This window comes from Schistocerca serialis, chromosome 3 (genome assembly GCF_023864345.2).
Source record: "Schistocerca serialis cubense isolate TAMUIC-IGC-003099 chromosome 3, iqSchSeri2.2, whole genome shotgun sequence".
Taxonomy (NCBI): Eukaryota; Metazoa; Arthropoda; class Insecta; order Orthoptera; family Acrididae; genus Schistocerca; species Schistocerca serialis.
The window spans coordinates 1,038,654,772-1,038,682,267 of record NC_064640.1 but is presented as its reverse complement, the minus strand read 5'-3'; positions in this window follow the sequence as shown (position 1 = coordinate 1,038,682,267).

Here is a 27,496-nt window from a genome sequence, read left to right as displayed (position 1 = left end):
TTTCTATGATTTGAACCTCCCCTGTGAGTTCAGTTTTAGATTCCGATGCTTCACTTCAGGTTCACTGTATCCCTTGGAACTTCTTATTGACGACGAAACACAGAAATTGCATCCGAATTTAATACAAATGGCACAATGCCGACTTAAATACAAGAGGACTGACACTCTCACTTTCTATGATTTGAACCTCTCCTGTGAGTCCAATTTTAGATTCCGATGCTTCACTTCAGGTGTACTGTATACCTTGCAGCTTCTTATTGACGATGAAACACAGAAATTGAATCGGAATTAAATTCAAAAGGCACAATGCCGTCTTAAGTACAAGTGGACTGACACTCTCACTTTCTATGATTTGAACCTCTCCTGTGAGTCCAGTTTTACATTCCGATGCTTCACTTCAGGTTTACTGTATCCCTTGGACCTTCTAATTGACGATGAAACACAGAGTTTGCATTCGAATTTAATACAAAAGGTACAATGCCGACTTAAGTACAAGAGGACTGACACTCTAACTTTCTATGATTTGCACCTCTCCTGTGAGTCCAGTTTTAGATTCCGATGCTTCACTTCAGTTTTACTGTATCCCTTGGACCTTCTTATTGACGATGAAACACAGAAATTGCATCCGAATTTAATACAAAAATCACAATGGCGGCCTAAGTACAAGAGGACTGACACTCTCACTTTCTATGATTTGAACATCTCCTGTGAGTCCAGTTCTTGATTCCGATGCTTCACTTCAGGTTTACTTTATCCCTTGGACCTTCCTATTGACGATGAAACACAGATATTGCATCGGAATTAAATTTAAAACGCACAATGCCGACTTAAGTAAAAGAGGACTGAAACTCTCACTTTCTATGATTTGAATCTCTCCTGTGACTCCAGTTTTAGATTCCGATGCTTCACTTCAGGTTTACTGTATCCCTTGGACCTTCTTATTGACAATGAAACACAGAAATAGCATCGTAATTAAATTCAAAAGGCACAATGCCGACTTAAGTACAAGAGGACTGACACTCTAACTTTTTATGATTTGAACCTCTCCTGTGAGTCCAGTTATAGATTCCGATGCTTCACTTCAGGTTTACTGTATCCCTTGGACCTTCTTATTGACGATGAAACACAGAGTTTGCATCCGGATTTAATACAAAAGGCACAATGCCGACTTAAGTACAAGAGGACTGACACTCTAACTTTCTATGATTTGAACCTCTCCTGTGAGTCCAGTTTTAGATTCCGATGCTTTACTTCAGGTTTACTGTATGCCTTGGACCTTCTTATTGACGACGAAACACAGAAATTGCATCCGAATTTAATACAAATGGCACAATGCCGACTTAAATACAAGAGGACTGACACTCTCACTTTCTATGACTTGAACCTCTCCTGTGAGTCCAGTTTTAGATTCCGATGCTTCACTTCAGGTTTACTGTATCCCTTGGACCTTCGTATTGACGATGAAAACAGAAATTGCATCCGAATTGAATACAAAAGGCACAATGGCGACTTAAGTACAAGAGGACTGACACTCTCACTTTCTATGATTTGAACCTCCCCTGTGAGTTCAGTTTTAGATTCCGATCCTTCACTTCAGGTTTACTGTATCCCTTGGACCTTCTTATTGACGACGAAACACAGAAATTGCATTCGAATTTAATACAAACGGCACAATGCCGACTTAAATACAAGAGGACTGACACTCTCACTTTCTATGATTTGAACCTCTCCTGTGAGTCCAGTTTTAGATTCCGATGCTTCACTTCAGGTGTACTGTATACCTTGCAGCTTCTTATTGACGATGAAACACAGAAATTGAATCGGAAATAAATTCCAAAGGCACAATGCCGTCTTAAGTACAATTGGACTGACACTCTCACTTTGTATGATTTGAACCTCCCCTGTGAGTACAGTTTCAGATTCCGATGCTTCCCTTCAGGTTTACTGTATCCGTTGGACCTTCTTATTGACGATGAAACACAGAGTTTGCAACCGAATTTAATACAAATGGCACAATGCCGACTTAAGTACAAGAGGACTGACACTCTCACTTTCTATGATTTGAACCTCTCCTGTGAGTCCAGTTATAGATTCCGATGCTTTACTTCAGGTTTACTGTATCCCTTGGACCTTCTTATTGACGACGAAACACAGAAATTGCATCCGAATTTAATACAAATTGCACAATTCCGACTTAAGTACAAGAGGACTGACACTCTCACTTTCTATTATTCCAAAATCTCCTGTGAGGTCAGATTTAGATTCCGATGCATCACTTCAGGTTTACTGTATACCTTGCTCCTTCTTACTGACGATGAAACACAGAAATTGCATCGGAATTAAATTCAAAACGCACAATGCCGACTTAAGCAAAAGAGGACTGACGCTCTCACTTTCTTTGCTTTGAACCTCTCCTGTAAGTCCAGTTTTAGATTCCGATGCTTCACTTCAGGTTTACTGTATCCCTTGGACCTTCTTATTGACGATGAAACACAGAAATTGCATCAGAATTAAATTCAAAAGGCACAATGCCGACTTAAGTACAAGAGGACTGACACTCTAACTTTCTATGATTTGAACTTCTCCAGTGAGTCCAGTTTTAGATTCCGATGCTTCACTTCAGGTTTACTGTTTCCCTTGGACCTTCTTATTGACGATGAAACACAGAGTTTGCAACCGAATTTAATACAAATGGCACAATGCCGACTTAAGTACAAGAGGACTGACACTCTCACTTTCTATGATTCGAACCTCTCCTGTGAGGCCAGATTTAGATTCCGATGCTTCACTTCAGGTTTACTGTATCCCTTGGACCTTCTTATTGACGATGAAACACAGAAATTGCATCAGAATTAAATTCAAAAGGCACAATGCCGACTTAAGTACAAGAGGACTGACAATCTAACTTTTTATGATTTGAACCTCTCCTGTGAGTCCAGTTTTAGATTCCGATGCTTCACTTCAGGTTTACTTTATCCCTTGTACCTTCTTATTGACGATGAAACACAGAAATTGCATCGGAATTAAATTCAAAACGCACAATGCCGACTTAAGCAAAAGAGGACTGACACTCTCACTTTCTTTGCTTGACCCTCTCCTGTGAGTTCAGTTTTAGATTCCGATACTTCACTTCAGGTTTACTGTATCCCTTCGACCTTCTTATTGACGATGAAACACAGACATTGCATCAGAATTAAATTCAAAAGGCACAATGCAGACTTAAGTACAAGAGGACTGACACTCTAACTTTCTATGATTTGAACTACTCCAGTGAGTCCAGTTTTAGATTCCGATGCTTCACTTCAGTTTTGCTGTCTCCCTTGGACCTTCTTATTGACGATGAAACACAGAGTTTGAAACCGAATTTAATACAAAAGGCACAATGCCGACTTAATTACCAGAGGACTGACACTCTAACTTTCTATGATTTGAACCTCTCCTGTCAGTCCAGTTTTAGATTCCGATGCTTCAGGTTTACTGTATCCCTTGGACCTACTTATTGACGATGAAACACAGAAATTGCATCCGAAATTAATACAAATGGCACAATGCCGACTTAAGTACCGGGGCACTGACACTCTCACTTTCCATGATTCGAACTTCTCCTGTGAGGTCAGATTTTGATTCCGATGCTTCACTTCAGGTTTACAGTATACCTTGCACTTTCTTATTGACGATAAAACACAGAAATTGCGTCGGAATTAAATTCAAAAGGCACAATTCCGACTTAAGTACAAGAGAACTGACACTCTCACTTTCTATGTTTTGAACATCTCCTGTGAGTCCAGTTTTAGATTCCGATGCTTCACTTCAGGTTTACTGTATCTCTTGGACCTTCTTATAGACGATGAAACACAGATATTGCATCGGAATTAAATTTAAAACGTACAATGCCGACTTAAGTAAAAGAGGACTGACACTCTCACTTTCCATGATTTGAACCTCTCATGTGAGTCCAGTTTTAGATTCCGATGCTTCACTTCAGGTTTACTGTATCCCTTGGACCTTCTTATTGACAATGAACCACAGAAATAGCACCGGAATTAAATTCAAAAGGCACAATGCCGACATAAGTACAGGAGGACTGACACTCTAACTTTCTATGATTTGTACCTCTCCTGTGAGTTCAGTTTTAGATTCCGATGCTTCACTTCAGGTTTACTGTATCCTTTGGACCTTCTTATGGACGATGAAACACAGAGTTTGCATCCGAATTTAATACAAAAGGCACAATGCCGACTTAAGTACAAGAGGACTGACATTCTAAGTTTCTATGATTTGAACCTCTCCTGTGAGTACAGTTTTAGATTCCGATGCTTTACTTCAGGTTTACTGTATCCCTTGGACCTTCTTATTGACCATTAAACACAGAAACTGCATCCGAATTTAATACAAAAAGGACAATGGCGACTTAAGTACAAGAGGACCGACACTCTCACTTTCTATGATTTGAAGCTCTCTTGTGAGTCCAGTTTTAGATTCCGATGCTTCACTTCAGGTTTACTGTATCCGTTGGACCTTCTTATTGACGATGAAACACAGAAATTGCATCCGAAATTAATACAAAAGTCACAATGGTGACTTAAGTACAAGAGGACTGACACTCTCACTTTCTATGATTTGAACCTCTCCTGTGAGTCCAGTTTTAGATTCCGATGCTTCACCTCAGGTTTACTGTATCCCTTGGACATTCTTATTGACGATGAAACACAGAAATTGCATCCGAATTTAATACAAATGGCACAATGCCGACTTAAGTACAAGAGGACTGACACTCTAACTTTCTATGATTCGAACCTCTCCTGTGAGTCCACTTTTAGATTCCGATGCTTCACTTCAGGTTTACTGTATCCCTTGGACGTTCTTATTGACGATGAAACACAGAAATTGCATCGGAATTAAATTCAAAAGGCACAATACTGACTTAATTACAAGAGGACTGACACTCTAACTTTCTATGATTTGAACCTCTCCTGTGAGTCCAGTTTTAGATTCCGATGCTTCACTTCAGGTTTACTGTATCCCTTGGAACTTCATATTGACGATGAAACACAGAAATTGCATCCGAAATTAATACAAAAGTCACAATGGTGCCTTAAGTACAAGAGGACTGACACTCTCGCTTTCTATGATTTGAATCTCTCCTGTGAGTCCAGTTTTAGATTCCGATGCTTCACCTCAGGTTTACTGTATCTGTTGGACCTTCTTATTGACGATGAAACACAGAAATTGCATCCGAATTTAATACAAATGGCACAATGCCGACTTAAGTACAAGAGGACTGACACTCTCACTTTCTATGATTCGAACCTCTCCTGTGAGGTCAGATTTAGATTCCGATGCTTCACTTCAGGTTTACTGTATCCCTTGGACCATCTTCTTGACGATAAAACACAGAAATCGCATCCGAAATTAATACAAATAGCACAATGCCGTCTTAAGTAAAAGAGGACTGACGCTCTAGCATTCTGTGATTTGAACCTCTCCTACGAGTCCAGTTTTGGATTCCGATGCTTCACTTAAGGTTTACTGTATCCCTTGGACGTTTTTATTGACGATGAAACACAGAAATTGCTTCGGAATTAAATTCAAAAGGCACAGTGCCGACCTAAGTAGAAGACGACTAACACTCTCACTTTCTATGATTTTAACCTCTCCTGTGAGTCCAGTTTTAGATTCCGATGCTTCACTTCAGGGTTACTGTATACCTTGAACCTTCTTATTAACGATTAAACACAGAAATTGCATCGGAATTAAATTCAAAAGGCATAATGCTGACTTAAGTACAAGAGGACTGACACTCTCACTTTCTATGATTTGAACTTCTCCTGTGAGTCCAGTTTTACATTCCGATGCTTCACTTCAGGTTTACTGTAACCCTTGGACCTTCTTATTGACGATGAAACACAGAAATTGCATCCGAATTTAATACAAAAGGTACAATGCCGACTTAAGTACAAGTGGACAGACACTCTAACTTTCTACGATTTGCACCTCTCCTGTGAGTCCAGTTTTAGATTCCGATGCTTCACTTCAGGTTTACTGTATCCCTTGGACCTTCTTATTGACGATTAAACACAGAAACTGCATCCGAATTTAATACAAAAAGGACAATGGCGACTTAAGTACAAGTGGACCGACACTCTCACTTTCTATGATTTGAACCTCTCTTGTGAGTCCAGTTTTAGATTCCGATGCTTCACTTCAGGTTTACTGTATCCGTTGGACCTTCTTATTGACGATGAAACACAGAAATTGCATCCGAAATTAATACAAAAGTCACAATGGTGACTTAAGTACAAGCGGACTGACACTCTCACTGTCTATGATTTGAACCTCTCCATTGAGTCAAGTTTTAGATTCCGATGCTTCACCTCAGGTTTACAGTATCCCTTGGACCTTCTTATTGACGATGAAACACAGAAATTGCATCCGAATTTAATACAAATGTCACAATGCCGACTTAAGTACAAGAGGACTGACACTCTAACTTTCTACGATTCGAACCTCTCCTGTGAGTCCACTTTTAGATTCCGATGCTTCACTTCAGGTTTACTGTATCCCTTGGTCGTTCTTATTGACGATGAAACACAGAAATTGCATCGGAATTAAATTCAAAAGGCACAGTGCCGACCTAAGTAGAAGAGGACTAACACTCTCACTTTCTATGATTTGAACTACTCCAGTGAGTCCAGTTTTAGATTCCGATGCTTCACTTCAGTTTTGCTGTTTCCCTTGGACCTTCTTATTGACGATGAAACACAGAGCTTGCATCCGAATTTAATACAAAAGGCACAATGCCGACTTAATTACAAGAGGACTGACACTCTAACTTTCTATGATTTGAACCTCTCCTGTGAGTCCAGTTTTAGATTCCGATGCTTCAGGTTTACTGTATCACTTGGACCATCTTATTGACGATGAAACACAGAAATTGCATCCGAAATTAATACAAATGGCACAATGCGGACTTAAGTACAAGGGCACTGACACTCTCACTTTCCATGATTCGAACTTCTCCTGTGAGGTCAGATTTTGATTCCGATGCTTCACTTCAGGTTTACTGTATACCTTGCACCTTCTTATTGACGATAAAACACAGAAATTGCGTCGGAATTAAATTCAAAAGGCACAATTCCGACTTAAGTACAAGAGAACTGACACTCTCACTTTCTATGTTTTGAACCTCTCCTGTGAGTCCAGTTTTAGATTCCGATGCTTCACTTCAGGTTTACTGTATCCCTTAGACCTTCATATTGACGATGAAACACAGAAATTGCATCCGAATTTAATACAAAAATCGCAATGGCGACTTTAGTACGAAAGCACCGACAATCTCACTTTCTATGATTTGAACATCTCCTGTGAGTCCAGTTTTAGATTCCGATGCTTCACTTCAGGTTTATTGTATCCCTTGGACCTTCTTATAGACGATGAAACACAGAAATTGCATCGGAATTAAATTTAAAACGTACAATGCCGACTTAAGTAAAAGAGGACTGACACTCTCACTTTCCATGATTTGAACCTCTCATGTGAGTCCAGTTTTAGATTTCGATGCTTCACTTCAGGTTTACTGTATCCCTTGGACCTTCTTATTGACAATGAACCACAGAAATAGCACCGGAATAATATTCAAAAGGCACAATGCCGACATAAGTACAGGAGGACTGACACCCTAACTTTCTATGATTTGTACCTCTCCTGTGAGTTCAATTTTAGATTCCGATGCTTCACTTCAGGTTTACTGTATCCCTTGGACCTTCTTATGGACGATGAAACACAGAGTTTGCATCCGAATTTAATACAAAAGGCACAATGCCGACTTAAGTACAAGAGGACTGACACTCTAACTTTCTATGATTTGAACCTCTCCTGTGAGTCCAGTTTTAGATTCCGATGCTTTACTTCAGGTTTACTGTATCCCTTGGACCTTCTTATTGACGATTAAACACAGAAATAGCACCGGAATAAAATTCAAAAGGCACAATGCCGACATAAGTACAGGAGGACTGACACCCTAACTTTCTATGATTTGTACCTCTCCTGTGAGTTCAATTTAAGATTCCGATGCTTCACTTCAGGTTTACTGTATCCCTTGGACCTTCTTATGGACGATGAAACACAGAGTTTGCATCCGAATTTAATACAAAAGGCACAATGCCGACTTAAGTACAAGAGGACTGACACTCTAACTTTCTATGATTTGAACCTCTCCTGTGAGTCCAGTTTTAGATTCCGATGCTTTACTTCAGGTTTACTGTATCCCTTGGACCTTCTTATTGACGATTAAACACAGAAACTGCATCTGAATTTAATACAAAAAGGACAATGGCGACTTATGTACAAGAGGACCGACACTCTCACTTTCTATGATTTTAACCTCTCTTGTGAGTCCAGTTTTAGATTCCGATGCTTCACTTCAGGTTTACTGTATTCGTTGGACCTTCTTATTGACGATGAAACACAGAAATTGCATCCGAAATTAATACAAAAGTCACAATGGTGACTTAAGTACAAGCGGACTGACTCTCTCACTTTCTATGATTTGAACTTCTCCTGTGAGTCCAGTTTTAGATTCCGATGCTTCACCTCAGGTTTACTGTATCCCTTGGACCTTCTTATTGACGATGAAACACAGAAATTGCATCCGAATTTAATACAAATGGCACAATGCCGACTTAAGTACAAGAGGACTGACACTCAAACTTTCTATGATTCGAACCTCTCCTGTGAGTTCACTTTTAGATTCCGATGCTTCACTTCAGGTTTACTGTATCCCTTGGACGTTCTTATTGACGATGAAACACAGAAATTGCATCGGAAATAAATTCAAAAGGCACAGTGCCGACCTAAGTAGAAGAGGACTAACCCTCTCACTTTCTATGATTTGAACCTCTCCTGTGAGTCCAGTTTTAGATTCCGTAGCTTCACTTCAGGGTTACTGTATACCTTGCACCTTCTTATTGACGATTAAACACAGATATTGCATCGGAATTAAATTCAAAAGGCACAATGCCGACTTAAGTACAAGAGTACTGACACTCTCACTTTCTATGATTTGAACCTCTCCTGTGAGTCCAGTTTTACATTCCGATGCTTCACTTCAGGTTTACTGTATCCCTTGGACCTTCTTATTGACGATGAAAACAGAAATTGCATCCGAATTTAATACAAAAGGCACAATGGCGACTTAAGAATAAGAGGACTGACACTCTCAATTTCTATGATTTGAACGTCCCCTGTGAGTCCAGTTTTCGATTCCAATGCTTCACTTCAGGTTTACTGTATCCCTTGGACCTTCTTAATGACGATGAAACACAGAAATTGCATCCGAATTTAATACAAATGGCACAATGCCGGCTTAAGTACAAGAGGACTGACACTCTCACTTTCTATGATTCGATTCTCTCCTGTGAGGTCAGATTTAGATTCCGATGCTTCACTTCTGGTTTACAGTATACCTTGCACCTTCTTATTGACGATGAAACACAGAAATTGCATCGGAATTAAATTCAAAAGGCACAATGCGGTCTTAAGTACAAGAATACTGATATTCTAACTTTCTATGATTTGCACCTCTCCTGTGAGTCCAGTTTTAGATTCCGATGCTTCACTTCAGGTTTACTGTATCCCTTGGACCTTCTTATTGACGATGAAACACAGAAATTGCATCAGAATTAAATTCGAAAGCACAATGCGGACTTAAGTACAAGAGGACTGCCACTCTAACTTTCTGTGATTTGAACTACTCCAGTGAGTCCAGTTTTAGATTCCGATGCTTCACTTCAGGTTTACTGTTTCCCTTGGACTTTCTTATTGACGATGAAACACAGAGTTTGCATCCGAATTTAATACAAAAGGCACAATGCCGACTTAATTACAAGAGGACTGACACTCTAACTTTCAATGATTTGAACCTCTCCTGTGAGTCCAGTTTTAGTTTCCGATGCTTCACTTCAGGTTTACTGTATCCATTGGACCTTCTTATTGACGATGAAACACAGAAATTGCATCCGAATTTAATACAAATGGCACAATGCCGACTTAAGTACAAGGGCACTGACACTCTCACTTTCCATGAATCGAACTTCTGCTGTGAGGTTAGATTTAGATTCTGATGCTTCACTTCAGTTTTACTGTATACCTTGCACCTTCTTCTTGACGATGAAACACAGAAATTGCATCGGAATTAAATTCAAAAGGCACAATTCCGACTTAAGTACAAGAGGACTGACACTCTCACTTTCTATGATTTGAACCTCTCCTATGAGTCCAGTTTTAGATTCCGATGCTTCACTTCAGGTTTACTGTATCCCTTGGACCTTCTAATTGACGATGAAACACAGAGTTTGCATCCGAATTTATTACAAATGGTACAATGCCGACTTAAGTGCAAGAGGACTGACACTCTAACTTTCTACGATTTGAACCTCTCCTGTGAGTCCAGTTTTAGATTCCGATGCTTCACTTCACGTTTACTGTATCCCTTGGACCTCCTTATTGACGATGAACACAGAAATTGCATCCGAATTTAATACAAAAATCACAAAGGCGACTTAAGTACAAGAGGACTGACACTCTCACTTTCTATGATTCGAACCTCTCCTGTGAGGTCAGATTTAGATTCCGATGCCTCACTTCAGGTTTACTGTATCCCTTGGACCTTCTTATTGACGATGAAACACAGAGTTTGCATTCGGATTTAATACAAAAGGCACAATGCCGACTTAAGTACAAGAGGACTGACACTCTAACTTTTTATGATTTGAACCTCTCCTGTGAGTCCAGTTTTAGATTCCGATGCTTTACTTCAGGTTTACTGTATCCCTTGGACCTTCTTATTGACGATGAAAACAGAAATTGCATCCGAATTTAATACAAAAGGCACAATGGCGACTTAAGTATAAGAGGACTGTCACTCTCAATTTCTATGATTTGAACGTCCCCTGTGAGTCCAGTTTTCGATTCCAATGCTTCACTTCAGGTTTACTGTATCCCTTGGACCTTCTTAATGACGATGAAACACAGAAATTGCATCCGAATTTAATACAAATGGCACAATGCCGGCTTAAGTACAAGAGGACTGACACTCTCACTTTCTATGATTTGAACCTCTCCTGTGAGTCCAGTTTTAGATTCCGATGCTTCACTTAGGGTTTACTGTATCCCTTGGAACTTCTTATTGACGATGAAACACAGAGTTTGCATCCGAATTTAATACAAAAGGTACAATGCCTACTTAAGTGCAAGAGGACTGACACTCTAACTTTCTATGATTTGAACCTCTCCTGTGAGTCCAGTTTTAGATTCCGATGCTTCACTTCAGGTTTACTGTATCCCTTGGACCTTCTTATTGACGATGAACACAGAAATTGCATCCGAATGTAATACAAAAATCACAAAGGCGACTTAAGTACAAGAGGACTGACACTCTAACTTTCTATGATTTGAATCTCTCCTGTGAGTCCAGTTTTACATACCGATGCTTCACTTCATGTTTACTGTATCCCTTGGACGTTCTTGTTGACGATGAAACACAGACATTGCATCGGAATTAAATTCAAAAGCCACAGTGCCGACCTAAGTAGAAGACGACTAACACTCTCACTTTCTATGAATTGAACCTCTCCTGTGAGTCCAGTTTTAGATTCCCATGCTTCACTTCAGGTTTACTGTATACCTTGCACCTTCTTATTGACGACGAAACACTGAAATTGCATCGTAATTAAATTCAAAAGGCACAATGCTGACTTAAGTACAAGAGGACTGACACTCTCACTTTCTATGATTTGAACCTCTCCTGTGAGTCCAGTTTTAGATTCCGATGCTTCACTTCAGGTTTACTGTATCCCTTGGACCTTCTTATTGACGATGAAACACAGAAATTGCATCCGAATTTAATACCAAAATCACAATGGCGACTTAAGTACAAGAGGACTGACACTCTAACTTTCTATGATTTGAACCTCTCCTGTGAGTCCAGTTTTAGATTCCGATGCTTCACTTCAGGTTTACTGTATCCCTTGGACCTTCTTATTGACGACGAAACACAGAGTTTGCATCCGAATTTAATACAAAAGGCACAATGCCGACTTAAGTACAAACGGACTGACACTCTAACTTTCTATGATTTGAACCCCTCCTGTGAGTCCAGATTTAGATTCCGATGCTTCACTTCAGGTTTACTGTATCCCTTGGACCTTCTAATTGACGATGAAACACAGAGTTTGCATCCGAATTTAATACAAAAGGCACAATGCCGACTTAAGTACAAGAGGACTGACACTCTAACTTTCTATGATTTGAACCTCTCCTGTGAGTCCAGTTTTAGATTCCGATGCTTCACTTCAGGTTTACTGTATCCCTTGGACCTTCTTATTGACGATTAAACACAGAAACTGCATCTGAATTTAATACAAAAAGGACATTGGCGACTTATGTACAAGAGGACCGACACTCTCACTTTCTATGATTTTAACCTCTCTTGTGAGTCCAGTTTTAGATTCCGATGCTTCACTTCAGGTTTACTGTATTCGTTGGACCTTCTTATTGACGATGAAACACAGAAATTGCATCCGAAATTAATACAAAAGTCACAATGGTGACTTAAGTACAAGCGGACTGACACTCTCACTTTCTATGATTTGAACTTCTCCTGTGAGTCCAGTTTTAGATTCCGATGCTTCACCTCAGGTTTACTGTATCCCTTGGACCTTCTTATTGACGATGAAACACAGAAATTGCATCCGAATTTAATACAAATGGCACAATGCCGACTTAAGTACAAGAGGACTGACACTCAAACTTTCTATGATTCGAACCTCTCCTGTGAGTCCACTTTTAGATTCCAATGCTTCACTTCAGGTTTACTGTATCCCTTGGACGTTCTTATTGACGATGAAACACAGAAATTGCATCGGAAATAAATTCAAAAGGCACAGTGCCGACCTAAGTAGAAGAGGACTAACCCTCTCACTTTCTATGATTTGAACCTTTCCTGTGAGTCCAGTTTTAGATTCCGTAGCTTCACTTCAGGGTTACTGTATACCTTGCACCTTCTTATTGACGATTAAACACAGAAATTGCATCGGAATTAAATTCAAAAGGCACAATGCCGACTTAAGTACAAGAGTACTGACACTCTCACTTTCTATGATTTGAACCTCTCCTGTGAGTCCAGTTTTACATTCCGATGCTTCACTTCAGGTTTACTGTATCCCTTGGACCTTCTTATTGACGATGAAACACAGAGTTTGCATCCGGATTTAATACAAAAGGCACAATGCCGACTTAAGTACAACAGGACTGACACTCTAACTTTTTATGATTTGAACCACTCCTGTGAGTCCAGTTTTAGATTCCGATGCTTTACTTCAGGTTTACTGTATCCCTTGGACCTTCTTATTGACGATGAAAACAGAAATTGCATCCGAATTTAATACAAAAGGCACAATGGCGACTTAAGTATAAGAGGACTGACACTCTCAATTTCTATGATTTGAACGTCCCCTGTGAGTCCAGTTTTCGATTCCAATGCTTCACTTCAGGTTTACTGTATCCCTTGGACCTTCTTAATGACGATGAAACACAGAAATTGCATCCGAATTTAATACAAATGGCACAATGCCGGCTTAAGTACAAGAGGACTGACACTCTCACTTTCTATGATTCGAACCTCTCCTGTGAGGTCAGATTTAGATTCCGATGCTTCACTTCTGGTTTACAGTATACCTTGCACCTTCTTATTGACGATGAAACACAGAAATTGCATCGGAATTAAATTCAAAAGGCACAATGCGGTCTTAAGTACAAGAATACTGATATTCTAACTTTCTATGATTTGCTCCTCTCCTGTGAGTCCAGTTTTAGATTCCGATGCTTCACTTTAGGTTTACTGTATCCATTGGACCTTCTTATTGACGATGAAACACAGAAATTGCATCCGAATTTAATACAAATGGCACAATGCCGACTTAAGTACAAGGGCACTGACACTCTCACTTTCCATGAATCGAACTTCTCCTGTGAGGTTAGATTTAGATTCTGATGCTTCACTTCAGTTTTACTGTATACCTTGCACCTTCTTATTGACGATGAAACACAGAAATTGCATCGGAATTAAATTCAAAAGGCACAATTCCGACTTAAGTACAAGAGGACTGACACTCTCACTTTCTATGATTTGAACCTCTCCTGTGAGTCCAGTTTTAGATTCCGATGCTTCACTTCAGGATTACTGTATCCCTTGGACCTTCTAATTGACGATGAAACACAGAGTTTGCATCCGAATTTAATACAAAAGGTACAATGCCGACTTAAGTTCAAGAGGACTGACACTCTAACTTTCTACGATTTGAACCTCTCCTGTGAGTCCAGTTTTAGATTCCGATGCTTCACTTCAGGTTTACTGTATCCCTTGGACCTTCTTATTGACGATGAACACAGAAATTGCATCCGAATTTAATACAAAAATCACAAAGGCGACTTAAGTACAAGAGGACTGACACTCTCACTTTCTATGATTCGAACCTCTCCTGTGAGGTCAGATTTAGATTCCGATGCCTCACTTCAGGTTTACTGTATCCCTTGGACCTTCTTATTGACGATGAAACACAGATTTTGCATCCGGATTTAATACAAAAGGCACAATGCCGACTTAAGTACAAGAGGACTGACACTCTAACTTTTTATGATTTGAACCTCTCCTGTGAGTCCAGTTTTAGATTCCGATGCTTTACTTCAGGTTTACTGTATCCCTTGGACCTTCTTATTGACGATGAAAACAGAAATTGCATCCGAATTTAATACAAAAGGCACAATGGCGACTTAAGTATAAGAGGACTGTCACTCTCAATTTCTATGATTTGAACGTCCCCTGTGAGTCCAGTTTTCGATTCCAATGCTTCACTTCAGGTTTACTGTATCCCTTGGACCTTCTTAATGACGATGAAACACAGAAATTGCATCCGAATTTAATACAAATGGCACAATGCCGGCTTAAGTACAAGAGGACTGACACTCTCACTTTCTATGATTTGAACCTCTCCTGTAAGTCCAGTTTTAGATTCCGATGCTTCACTTAGGGTTTACTGTATCCCTTGGAACTTCTTATTGACGATGAAACACAGAGTTAGCATCCGAATTTAATACAAAAGGTACAATGCCTACTTAAGTGCAAGAGGACTGACACTCTAACTTTCTATGATTTGAACCTCTCCTGTGAGTCCAGTTTTAGATTCCGATGCTTCACTTCAGGTTTACTGTATCCCTTGGACCTTCTTATTGACGATGAACACAGAAATTGCATCTGAATGTAATACAAAAATCACAAAGGCGACTTAAGTACAAGAGGACTGACACTCTCACATTCTATGATTCGAACCTCTCCTGTGAGGTCAGATTTAGATTCCGATGCCTCACTTCAGGTTTACTGTATCCCTTGGACCTTCTTGTTGACGATAAAACACAGAAATCGCATCCGAATTTAATACAAATGGCACAATGACGTCTTAAGTAAAAGAGGACTGACACTCGAACATTCTATGATTTGAACCTCTCCTGCGAGTCCAGTTTTAGATTCCGATGCTTCACTTAAGGTTTACTGTATCCCTTGGACCTTCTTATTGCCGATGAAACACAGAAATTGCATCCGAATTTAATACAAAAGGCACATTACCGACTTAAGTACAAGAGGAGTGACACTCTAACTTTCTATGATTTGAATCTCTCCTGTGAGTCCAGTTTTACATACCGATGCTTCACTTCATGTTTACTGTATCCCTTGGACGTTCTTGTTGACGATGAAACACAGAGTTTGCATCCGAATTTAATACAAATGGCACAATGCCGGCTTAAGTACAAGAGGACTGACACTCTCACTTTCTATGATTTGAACCTCTCCTGTAAGTCCAGTTTTAGATTCCGATGCTTCACTTAGGGTTTACTGTATCCCTTGGACCTTCTTATTGACGATGAAACACAGAAATTGCATCCGAATTTAATACAAATGGCACAATGCCGACTTAAGTACAAGAGGACTGACACTCAAACTTTCTATGATTCGAACCTCTCCTGTGAGTCCACTTTTAGATTCCAATGCTTCACTTCAGGTTTACTGTATCCCTTGGACGTTCTTATTGACGATGAAACACAGAAATTGCATCGGAAATAAATTCAAAAGGCACAGTGCCGACCTAAGTAGAAGAGGACTAACCCTCTCACTTTCTATGATTTGAACCTTTCCTGTGAGTCCAGTTTTAGATTCCGTAGCTTCACTTCAGGGTTACTGTATACCTTGCACCTTCTTATTGACGATTAAACACAGAAATTGCATCGGAATTAAATTCAAAAGGCACAATGCCGACTTAAGTACAAGAGTACTGACACTCTCACTTTCTATGATTTGAACCTCTCCTGTGAGTCCAGTTTTACATTCCGATGCTTCACTTCAGGTTTACTGTATCCCTTGGACCTTCTTATTGACGATGAAACACAGAGTTTGCATCCGGATTTAATACAAAAGGCACAATGCCGACTTAAGTACAACAGGACTGACACTCTAACTTTTTATGATTTGAACCACTCCTGTGAGTCCAGTTTTAGATTCCGATGCTTTACTTCAGGTTTACTGTATCCCTTGGACCTTCTTATTGACGATGAAAACAGAAATTGCATCCGAATTTAATACAAAAGGCACAATGGCGACTTAAGTATAAGAGGACTGACACTCTCAATTTCTATGATTTGAACGTCCCCTGTGAGTCCAGTTTTCGATTCCAATGCTTCACTTCAGGTTTACTGTATCCCTTGGACCTTCTTAATGACGATGAAACACAGAAATTGCATCCGAATTTAATACAAATGGCACAATGCCGGCTTAAGTACAAGAGGACTGACACTCTCACTTTCTATGATTCGAACCTCTCCTGTGAGGTCAGATTTAGATTCCGATGCTTCACTTCTGGTTTACAGTATACCTTGCACCTTCTTATTGACGATGAAACACAGAAATTGCATCGGAATTAAATTCAAAAGGCACAATGCGGTCTTAAGTACAAGAATACTGATATTCTAACTTTCTATGATTTGCTCCTCTCCTGTGAGTCCAGTTTTAGATTCCGATGCTTCACTTTAGGTTTACTGTATCCATTGGACCTTCTTATTGACGATGAAACACAGAAATTGCATCCGAATTTAATACAAATGGCACAATGCCGACTTAAGTACAAGGGCACTGACACTCTCACTTTCCATGAATCGAACTTCTCCTGTGAGGTTAGATTTAGATTCTGATGCTTCACTTCAGTTTTACTGTATACCTTGCACCTTCTTATTGACGATGAAACACAGAAATTGCATCGGAATTAAATTCAAAAGGCACAATTCCGACTTAAGTACAAGAGGACTGACACTCTCACTTTCTATGATTTGAACCTCTCCTGTGAGTCCAGTTTTAGATTCCGATGCTTCACTTCAGGATTACTGTATCCCTTGGACCTTCTAATTGACGATGAAACACAGAGTTTGCATCCGAATTTAATACAAAAGGTACAATGCCGACTTAAGTTCAAGAGGACTGACACTCTAACTTTCTACGATTTGAACCTCTCCTGTGAGTCCAGTTTTAGATTCCGATGCTTCACTTCAGGTTTACTGTATCCCTTGGACCTTCTTATTGACGATGAACACAGAAATTGCATCCGAATTTAATACAAAAATCACAAAGGCGACTTAAGTACAAGAGGACTGACACTCTCACTTTCTATGATTCGAACCTCTCCTGTGAGGTCAGATTTAGATTCCGATGCCTCACTTCAGGTTTACTGTATCCCTTGGACCTTCTTATTGACGATGAAACACAGATTTTGCATCCGGATTTAATACAAAAGGCACAATGCCGACTTAAGTACAAGAGGACTGACACTCTAACTTTTTATGATTTGAACCTCTCCTGTGAGTCCAGTTTTAGATTCCGATGCTTTACTTCAGGTTTACTGTATCCCTTGGACCTTCTTATTGACGATGAAAACAGAAATTGCATCCGAATTTAATACAAAAGGCACAATGGCGACTTAAGTATAAGAGGACTGTCACTCTCAATTTCTATGATTTGAACGTCCCCTGTGAGTCCAGTTTTCGATTCCAATGCTTCACTTCAGGTTTACTGTATCCCTTGGACCTTCTTAATGACGATGAAACACAGAAATTGCATCCGAATTTAATACAAATGGCACAATGCCGGCTTAAGTACAAGAGGACTGACACTCTCACTTTCTATGATTTGAACCTCTCCTGTAAGTCCAGTTTTAGATTCCGATGCTTCACTTAGGGTTTACTGTATCCCTTGGAACTTCTTATTGACGATGAAACACAGAGTTAGCATCCGAATTTAATACAAAAGGTACAATGCCTACTTAAGTGCAAGAGGACTGACACTCTAACTTTCTATGATTTGAACCTCTCCTGTGAGTCCAGTTTTAGATTCCGATGCTTCACTTCAGGTTTACTGTATCCCTTGGACCTTCTTATTGACGATGAACACAGAAATTGCATCTGAATGTAATACAAAAATCACAAAGGCGACTTAAGTACAAGAGGACTGACACTCTCACATTCTATGATTCGAACCTCTCCTGTGAGGTCAGATTTAGATTCCGATGCCTCACTTCAGGTTTACTGTATCCCTTGGACCTTCTTGTTGACGATAAAACACAGAAATCGCATCCGAATTTAATACAAATGGCACAATGACGTCTTAAGTAAAAGAGGACTGACACTCGAACATTCTATGATTTGAACCTCTCCTGCGAGTCCAGTTTTAGATTCCGATGCTTCACTTAAGGTTTACTGTATCCCTTGGACCTTCTTATTGCCGATGAAACACAGAAATTGCATCCGAATTTAATACAAAAGGCACATTACCGACTTAAGTACAAGAGGAGTGACACTCTAACTTTCTATGATTTGAATCTCTCCTGTGAGTCCAGTTTTACATACCGATGCTTCACTTCATGTTTACTGTATCCCTTGGACGTTCTTGTTGACGATGAAACACAGACATTGCATCGGAATTAAATTCAAATGCCACAGTGCCGACCTAAGTAGAAGACGACTAACACTCTCACTTTCTATGAATTGAACCTCTCCGGTGAGTCCAGTTTTAGATTCCCATGCTTCACTTCAGGTTTACTGTATACCTTGCACCTTCTTATTGACGACGAAACACTGAAATTGCATCGTAATTAAATTCAAAAGGCACAATGCTGACTTAAGTACAAGAGGACTGACACTCTCACTTTCTATGATTTGAACCTCTCCTGTGAGTCCAGTTTTAGATTCCGATGCTTCACTTCAGGTTTACTGTATCCCTTGGACCTTCTTATTGACGATTAAACACAGAAATTGCATCCGAATTTAATACAAAAATCACAATGGCGACTTTAGTACAAGAGGACCGACAATCTCACTTTCTAAGATTTGTACATCTCCTGTGAGTAAAGTTTTAGATTCCGATGCTTCACTTCAGGTTTACTGTATCCCTTGGACCTTCTTATTGTCGATCAAACACAGAGTTTGCATCCGAATTTAATACAAAAGGCACAATGCCGACTTAAGTACAAGAGGACTGACACTCTAACTTTCTATGATTTGAACCTCTCCTGTGAGTCCAGTTTTAGATTCCGTTGCATTACTTCAGGTTTACTGTATACCTTGCACCTTCTTATTGACGATGAAACACAGAAATTGCATCGGAATTAAATTCAAAAGGCACAATGCCGTCTTAAGTACAAGAGGACTGACACTCTCACTTTCTATGATTTGAACCTCTCCTGTGAGTCCAGTTTTAGATTCCGATGCTTCACTTCAGGTTTACTGTATCCCTTGGACCTTCTTATTGACGACGAAACACAGAGTTTGCATCCGAATTTAATACAAAAGGCACAATGCCGACTTAAGTACAAACGGACTGACACTCTAACTTTCTATGATTTGAACCTCTCTTGTGAGTCCAGATTTAGATTCCGATGCTTCACTTCAGGTTTACTGTATCCCTTGGACCTTCTAATTGACGATGAAACACAGAGTTTGCATCCGAATTTAATACAAAAGGTACAATGCCGACTTAAGTACAAGAGGACTGACACTCTAACTTTCTATGATTTGAACCTCTCCTGTGAGTCCAGTTTTAGATTCCGATGCTTCACTTCAGGTTTACTCTATCCCTTGGACCTTCTTATTGACGATGAACACAGAAATTGCATCCGAATTTAATACAAAAAGGACAATGGCGGCTTATGTACAAGAGGACCGACACTCTCACTTTCTATGATTTTAACCTCTCTTGTGAGTCCAGTTTTAGATTCCGATGCTTCACTTCAGGTTTACTGTATTCGTTGGACCTTCTTATTGACGATGAAACACAGAAATTGCATCCGAAATTAATACAAAAGTCACAATGGTGACTTAAGTACAAGCGGACTGACACTCTCACTTTCTATGATTTGAACTTCTCCTGTGAGTCCAGTTTTAGATTCCGATGCTTCACCTCCGGTTTACTGTATCCCTTGGACCTTCTTATTGACGATGAAACACAGAAATTGCATCCGAATTTAATACAAATGGCACAATGCCGACTTAAGTACAAGAGGACTGACACTCTAACTTTTTATGATTTGAACCTCTCCTGTGAGTCCAGTTTTAGATTCCGATGCTTCACTTCTGGTTTACAGTATACCTTGCACCTTCTTATTGACGATGAAACACAGAAATTGCATCGGAATTAAATTCAAAAGGCACAATGCGGTCTTAAGTACAAGAATACTGATATTCTAACTTTCTATGATTTGCACCTCTCCTGTGAGTCCAGTTTTAGATTCCGATGCTTCACTTCAGGTTTACTGTATCCCTTGGACCTTCTTATTGACGATGAAACACAGAAATTGCATCAGAATTAAATTCGAAAGGCACAATGCCGACTTAAGTACAAGAGGACTGCCACTCTAACTTTCTGTGATTTGAACTACTCCAGTGAGTCCAGTTTTAGATTCCGATGCTTCACTTCAGGTTTACTGTTTCCCTTGGACTTTCTTATTGACGATGAAACACAGAGTTTGCATCCGAATTTAATACAAAAGGCACAATGCCGACTTAATTACAAGAGGACTGACACTCTAACTTTCAATGATGTGAACCTCTCCTGTGAGTCCAGTTTTAGTTTCCGATGCTTCACTTCAGGTTTACTGTATCCATTGGACCTTCTTATTGACGATGAAACACAGAAATTGCATCCGAAGTTAATACAAATGGCACAATGCCGACTTAAGTACAAGGGCACTGACACTCTCACTTTCCATGAATCGAACTTCTCCAGTGAGGTTAGATTTAGATTCTGATGCTTCACTTCAGTTTTACTGTATACCTTGCACCTTCTTATTGACGATGAAACACAGAAATTGCATCGGAATTAAATTCAAAAGGCACAATTCCGACATAAGTACAAGAGGACTGACACTCTCACTTTCTATGATTTGAACCTCTCCTGTGAGTCCAGATTTAGATTCCGATGCTTCACTTCAGGTTTACTGTATCCCTTGGACCTTCTTATTGACGACGAAACACAGAGTTTGCATCCGAATTTAATACAAAAGTCACAATGCCGACTTAAGTACAAACGGACTGACACTCTAACTTTCTATGATTTGAACCTCTCCTGTGAGTCCAGATTTAGATTCCGATGCTTCACTTCAGGTTTACTGTATCCCTTGGACCTTCTAATTGACGATGAAACACAGAGTTTGCATCCGAATTTAATACAAAAGGTACAATGCCGACTTAAGTACAAGTGGACTGACACTCTAACTTTCTATGATTTGAACCTCTCCTGTGAGTCCAGTTTTGGATTCCGATGCTTCACTTCAGGTTTACTCTATCCCTTTGACCTTCTTATTGACGATGAACACAGAAATTGCATCCGAATTTAATACAAAAAGGACAATGGCGGCTTATGTACAAGAGGACCGACACTCTCACTTCCTATGATTTTAACCTCTCTTGTGAGTCCAGTTTTAGATTCCGATGCTTCACTTCAGGTTTACTGTATTCGTTGGACCTTCTTATTGACGATGAAACACAGAAATTGCATCCGAAATTAATACAAAAGTCACAATGGTGACTTAAGTACAAGCGGACTGACACTCTCACTTTCTATGATTTGAGCTTCTCCTGTGAGTCCAGTTTTAGATTCCGATGCTTCACCTCAGGTTTACTGTATCCCTTGGACCTTCTTATTGACGATGAAACACAGAAATTGCATCCGAATTTAATACAAATGGCACAATGCCGACTTAAGTACAAGAGGACTGACACTCAAACTTTCTATGATTCGAACCTCTCCTGTGAGTCCACTTTTAGATTCCGATGCTTCACTTCAGGTTTACTGTATCCCTTGGACGTTCTTATTGACGATGAAACACAGAAATTGCATCGGAAATAAATTCAATAGGCACAGTGCCGACCTAAGTAGAAGAGGACTAACCCTCTCACTTTCTATGATTTGAACCTCTCCTGTGAGTCCAGTTTTAGATTCCGTAACTTCACTTCAGGGTTACTGTATACCTTGCACCTTCTTATTGACGATTAAACACAGAAATTGCATCGGAATTAAATTCAAAAGGCACAATGCCGACTTAAGTACAAGAGTACTGACACTCTCACTTTCTATGATTTGAACCTCTCCTGTGAGTCCAGTTTTACATTCCGATGCTTCACTTCAGGTTTACTGTATCCCTTGGACCTTCTTATTGACGATGAAACACAGAGTTTGCATCCGGATTTAATACAAAAAGCACAATGCCGACTTAAGTACAAGAGGACTGACACTCTAACTTTTTATGATTTGAACCTCTCCTGTGAGTCCAGTTTTAGATTCCGATGCTTTACTTCAGGTTTACTGTATCCCTTGGACCTTCTTATTGACGATGAAAACAGAAATTGCATCCGAATTTAATACAAAAGGCACAATGGCGACTTAAGTATAAGAGGACTGACACTCTCAATTTCTATGATTTGAACGTCCCCTGTGAGTCCAGTTTTCGATTCCAATGCTTCACTTCAGGTTTACTGTATCCCTTGGACCTTCTTAATGACGATGAAACACAGAAATTGCATCCGAATTTAATACAAATGGCACAATGCCGGCTTAAGTACAAGAGGACTGACACTCTCACTTTCTATGATTCGAACCTCTCCTGTGAGGTCAGATTTAGATTCCGATGCTTCACTTCTGGTTTACAGTATACCTTGCACCTTCTTATTGACGATGAAACACAGAAATTGCATCGGAATTAAATTCAAAAGGCACAATGCGGTCTTAAGTACAAGAATACTGATATTCTAACTTTCTATGATTTGCACCTCTCCTGTGAGTCCAGTTTTAGATTCCGATGCTTCACTTCAGGTTTACTGTATCCCTTGGACCTTCTTATTGACGATGAAACACAGAAATTGCATCCGAATTTAATACAAATGGCACAATGCCGACTTAAGTACAAGAGGACTGACACTCTAACTTTTTATGATTTGAACCTCTCCTGTGAGTCCAGTTTTAGATTCCGATGCTTTACTTCAGGTTAGTGTATCCCTTGGACCTTCTTATTGACGATGAAAACAGAAATTGCATCCGAATTTAATACAAAAGGCACAATGGCGACTTAAGTATAAGAGGACTGACACTCTCAATATCTATGATTTGAACGTCCCCTGTGAGTCCAGTTTTAGTTTCCGATGCTTCACTTCAGGTTTACTGTATCCATTGGACCTTCTTATTGACGATGAACACAGAAATTGCATCCGAATTTAATACAAAAATCACAAAGGCGACTTAAGTACAAGTGGACTGACACTCTCACTTTCTATGATTCGAACCTCTCCTGTGAGGTCAGATTTAGATTCCGATGCCTCACTTCAGGTTTACTGTATCCCTTGGACCTTCTTATTGACGATGAAACACAGAGTTTGCATCCGGATTTAATACAAAAGGCACAATGCCGACTTAAGTACAAGAGGACTGACACTCTAACATTTTATGATTTGAACCTCTCCTGTGAGTCCAGTTTTAGATTCCGATGCTTTACTTCAGGTTTACTGTATCCCTTGGACCTTCTTATTGACGATGAAAACAGAAATTGCATCCGAATTTAATACAAAGGGCACAATGGCGACTTAAGTATAAGAGGACTGTCACTCTCAATTTCTATGATTTGAACGTCCCCTGTGAGTCCAGTTTTCGATTCCAATGCTTCACTTCAGGTTTACTGTATCCCTTGGACCTTCTTAATGACGATGAAACACAGAAATTGCATCCGAATTTAATACAAATGGCACAATGCCGGCTTAAGTACAAGAGGACTGACACTCTCACTTTCTATGATTTGAACCTCTCCTGTGAGTCCAGTTTTAGATTCCGATGCTTCACTTAGGGTTTACTGTATTTCTTGGAACTTCTTATTGACGATGAAACACAGAGTTTGCATCCGAATTTAATACAAAAGGTACAATGCCTACTTAAGTGCAAGAGGTCTGACACTCTAACTTTCTATGATTTGAACCTCTCCTGTGAGTCCAGTTTTAGATTCCGATGCTTCACTTCAGGTTTACTGTATCCCTTGGACCTTCTTATTGACGATGAACACAGAAATTGCATCCGAATTTAATACAAAAATCACAAAGGCGACTTAAGTACAAGAGGACTGACACTCTCACTTTCTATGATTCGAACCTCTCCTGAGAGGTCAGATTTAGATTCCGATGCCTCACTTCAGGTTTACTGTATCCCTTAGACCTTCTTGTTGACGATAAAACACAGAAATCGCATCCGAATTTAATACAAATGGCACAATGACGTCTTAAGTAAAAGAGGACTGACACTCGAACATTCTATGATTTGAACCTCTCCTGCGAGTCCAGTTTTAGATTCCGATGCTTCACTTAAGGTTTACTCTATCCCTTGGACCTTCTTATTGCCGATGAAACACAGAAATTGCATCCGAATTTAATACAAAAGGCACATTACCGACTTAAGTACAAGAGGAGTGACACTCTAACTTTCTATGATTTGAATCTCTCCTGTGAGTCCAGTTTTACATACCGATGCTTCACTTCATGTTTACTGTATCCCTTGGACGTTCTTGTTGACGATGAAACACAGACATTGCATCGGAATTAATTCAAATGCCACAGTGCCGACCTAAGTAGAAGACGACTAACTCTCTCACTTTCTATAAATTGAACCTCTCCTGTGAGTCCAGTTTTAGATTCCCATGCTTCACTTCAGGTTTACTGTATACCTTGCACCTTCTTATTGACGACGAAACACTGAAATTGCATCGTAATTAAATTCAAAAGGCACAATGCTGACTTAAGTACAAGAGGACTGACACTCTCACTTTCTATGATTTGAACCTCTCGTGTGATTCCAGTTTTAGATTCCGATGCTTCACTTCAGGTTTACTGTATCCCTTGGACCTTCTTATTGACGATTAAACACAGAAATTGCATCCGAATTTAATACAAAAATCACAATGGCGACTTTAGTACAAGAGGACCGACAATCTCACTTTCTAAGATTTGAACATCTCCTGTGAGTAAAGTTTTAGATTCCGATGCTTCACTTCAGGTTTACTGTATCCCTTGGACCTTCTTATTGTCGATGAAACACAGAGTTTGCATCCGAATTTAATACAAAAGGCACAATGCCGACTTAAGTACAAGAGGACTGACACTCTAACATTCTATGATTTGAACCTATCCTGTGAGTCCAGTTTTAGATTCCGTTGCTTTACTTCAGGTTTACTGTATACCTTGCACCTTCTTATTGACGATGAAACACAGAAATTGCATCGGAATTAAATACAAAAGGCACAATGCCGTCTTAAGTACAAGAGGACTGACACTCTCACTTTCTATGATTTGAAATTCTCCTGTGAGTCCAGTTGTAGATTCCGATGCTTCACTTCAGGTTTACTGTATCCCTTGGACCTTCTTATTGACGATGAAACACAGAAATTGCATCCGAATTTAATACCAAAATCACAATGGCGACTTAAGTACAAGAGAACTGACACTCTAACTTTCTATGATTTGAACCTCTCCTGTGAGTCCAGTTTTAGATTCCGATGCTTCACTTCAGGTTTACTGTATCCCTTGGACCTTCTTATTGACGACGAAACACAGAGTTTGCATCCGAATTTAATACAAAAGGCACAATGCCGACTTAAGTACAAACGGACTGACACTCTAACTTTCTATGATTTGAACCTCTCCTGTGAGTCCAGATTTAGATTCCGATGCTTCACTTCAGGTTTACTGTATCCCTTGGACCTTCTAATTGACGATGAAACACAGAGTTTGCATCCGAATTTAATACAAAAGGTACAATGCCGACTTAAGTACAAGAGGACTGACACTCTAACTTTCTATGATTTGAACCTCTCCTGTGAGTCCAGTTTTAGATTCCGATGCTTCACTTCAGGTTTACTCTATCCCTTGGACCTTCTTATTGACGATGAACACAGAAATTGCATCCGAATTTAATACAAAAATCACAAAGGCGACTTAAGTACAAGAGGACTCACACTCTCACTTTCTATGATTCGAACCTCTCCTGTGCGGTCAGATTTAGATTCCGATGCCTCACTTCAGGTTTACTGTATCCCTTGGACCTTCTTGTTGACGATAAAACACAGATATCGCATCCGAATTTAATACAAATGGCACAATGCCATCTTAAGTAAAAGAGGACTGACACTCGAACATTCTATGATTTGAACCTCTCCTGGGAGTCCAGTTTTAGATTCCGATGCTTCACTTAAGGTTTACTGTATCCCTTGGACCTTCTTATTGCCGATGAAACACAGAAATTGCATCCGAATTTAATACAAAAGGCACATTACCGACTTAAGTACAAGGGGAGTGACACTCTAACTTTCAATGATTTGAATCTCTCCTGTGAGTCCAGTTTTAGATACCGATGCTTCCCTTCATGTTTACTGTATCCCTTGGACGTTCTTGTTGATGATGAAACACAGAATTTGCATCGGAATTAAATTCAAAAGCCACAATGGCGACTTAAGTACAAGAGGACTGACACTCTCACTTTCTATGATTTGAACCTCTCCTGTGAGTCCAGTTTTAGATTCCGATGCTTCACTTCAGGTTTACTGTATACCTTGCACCATCTTATTGACGACGAAACACTGAAATTGCATCGGAATTAAATCCAAAAGGCACAATGCTGACTTAAGTATAAGAGGACTGACACTCTCACTTTCTATGATTTGAACCTCTCCTGTGAGTCCAGTTTTAGATTCCGATGCTTCACTTCAGGTTTACTGTATCCCTTGGACCTTCTTATTGACGATGAAACACAGAAATTGCATCCGAATTTAATACAAAAATCACAATGGCGACTTTAGTACAAGAGGACCGTCAATCTCAC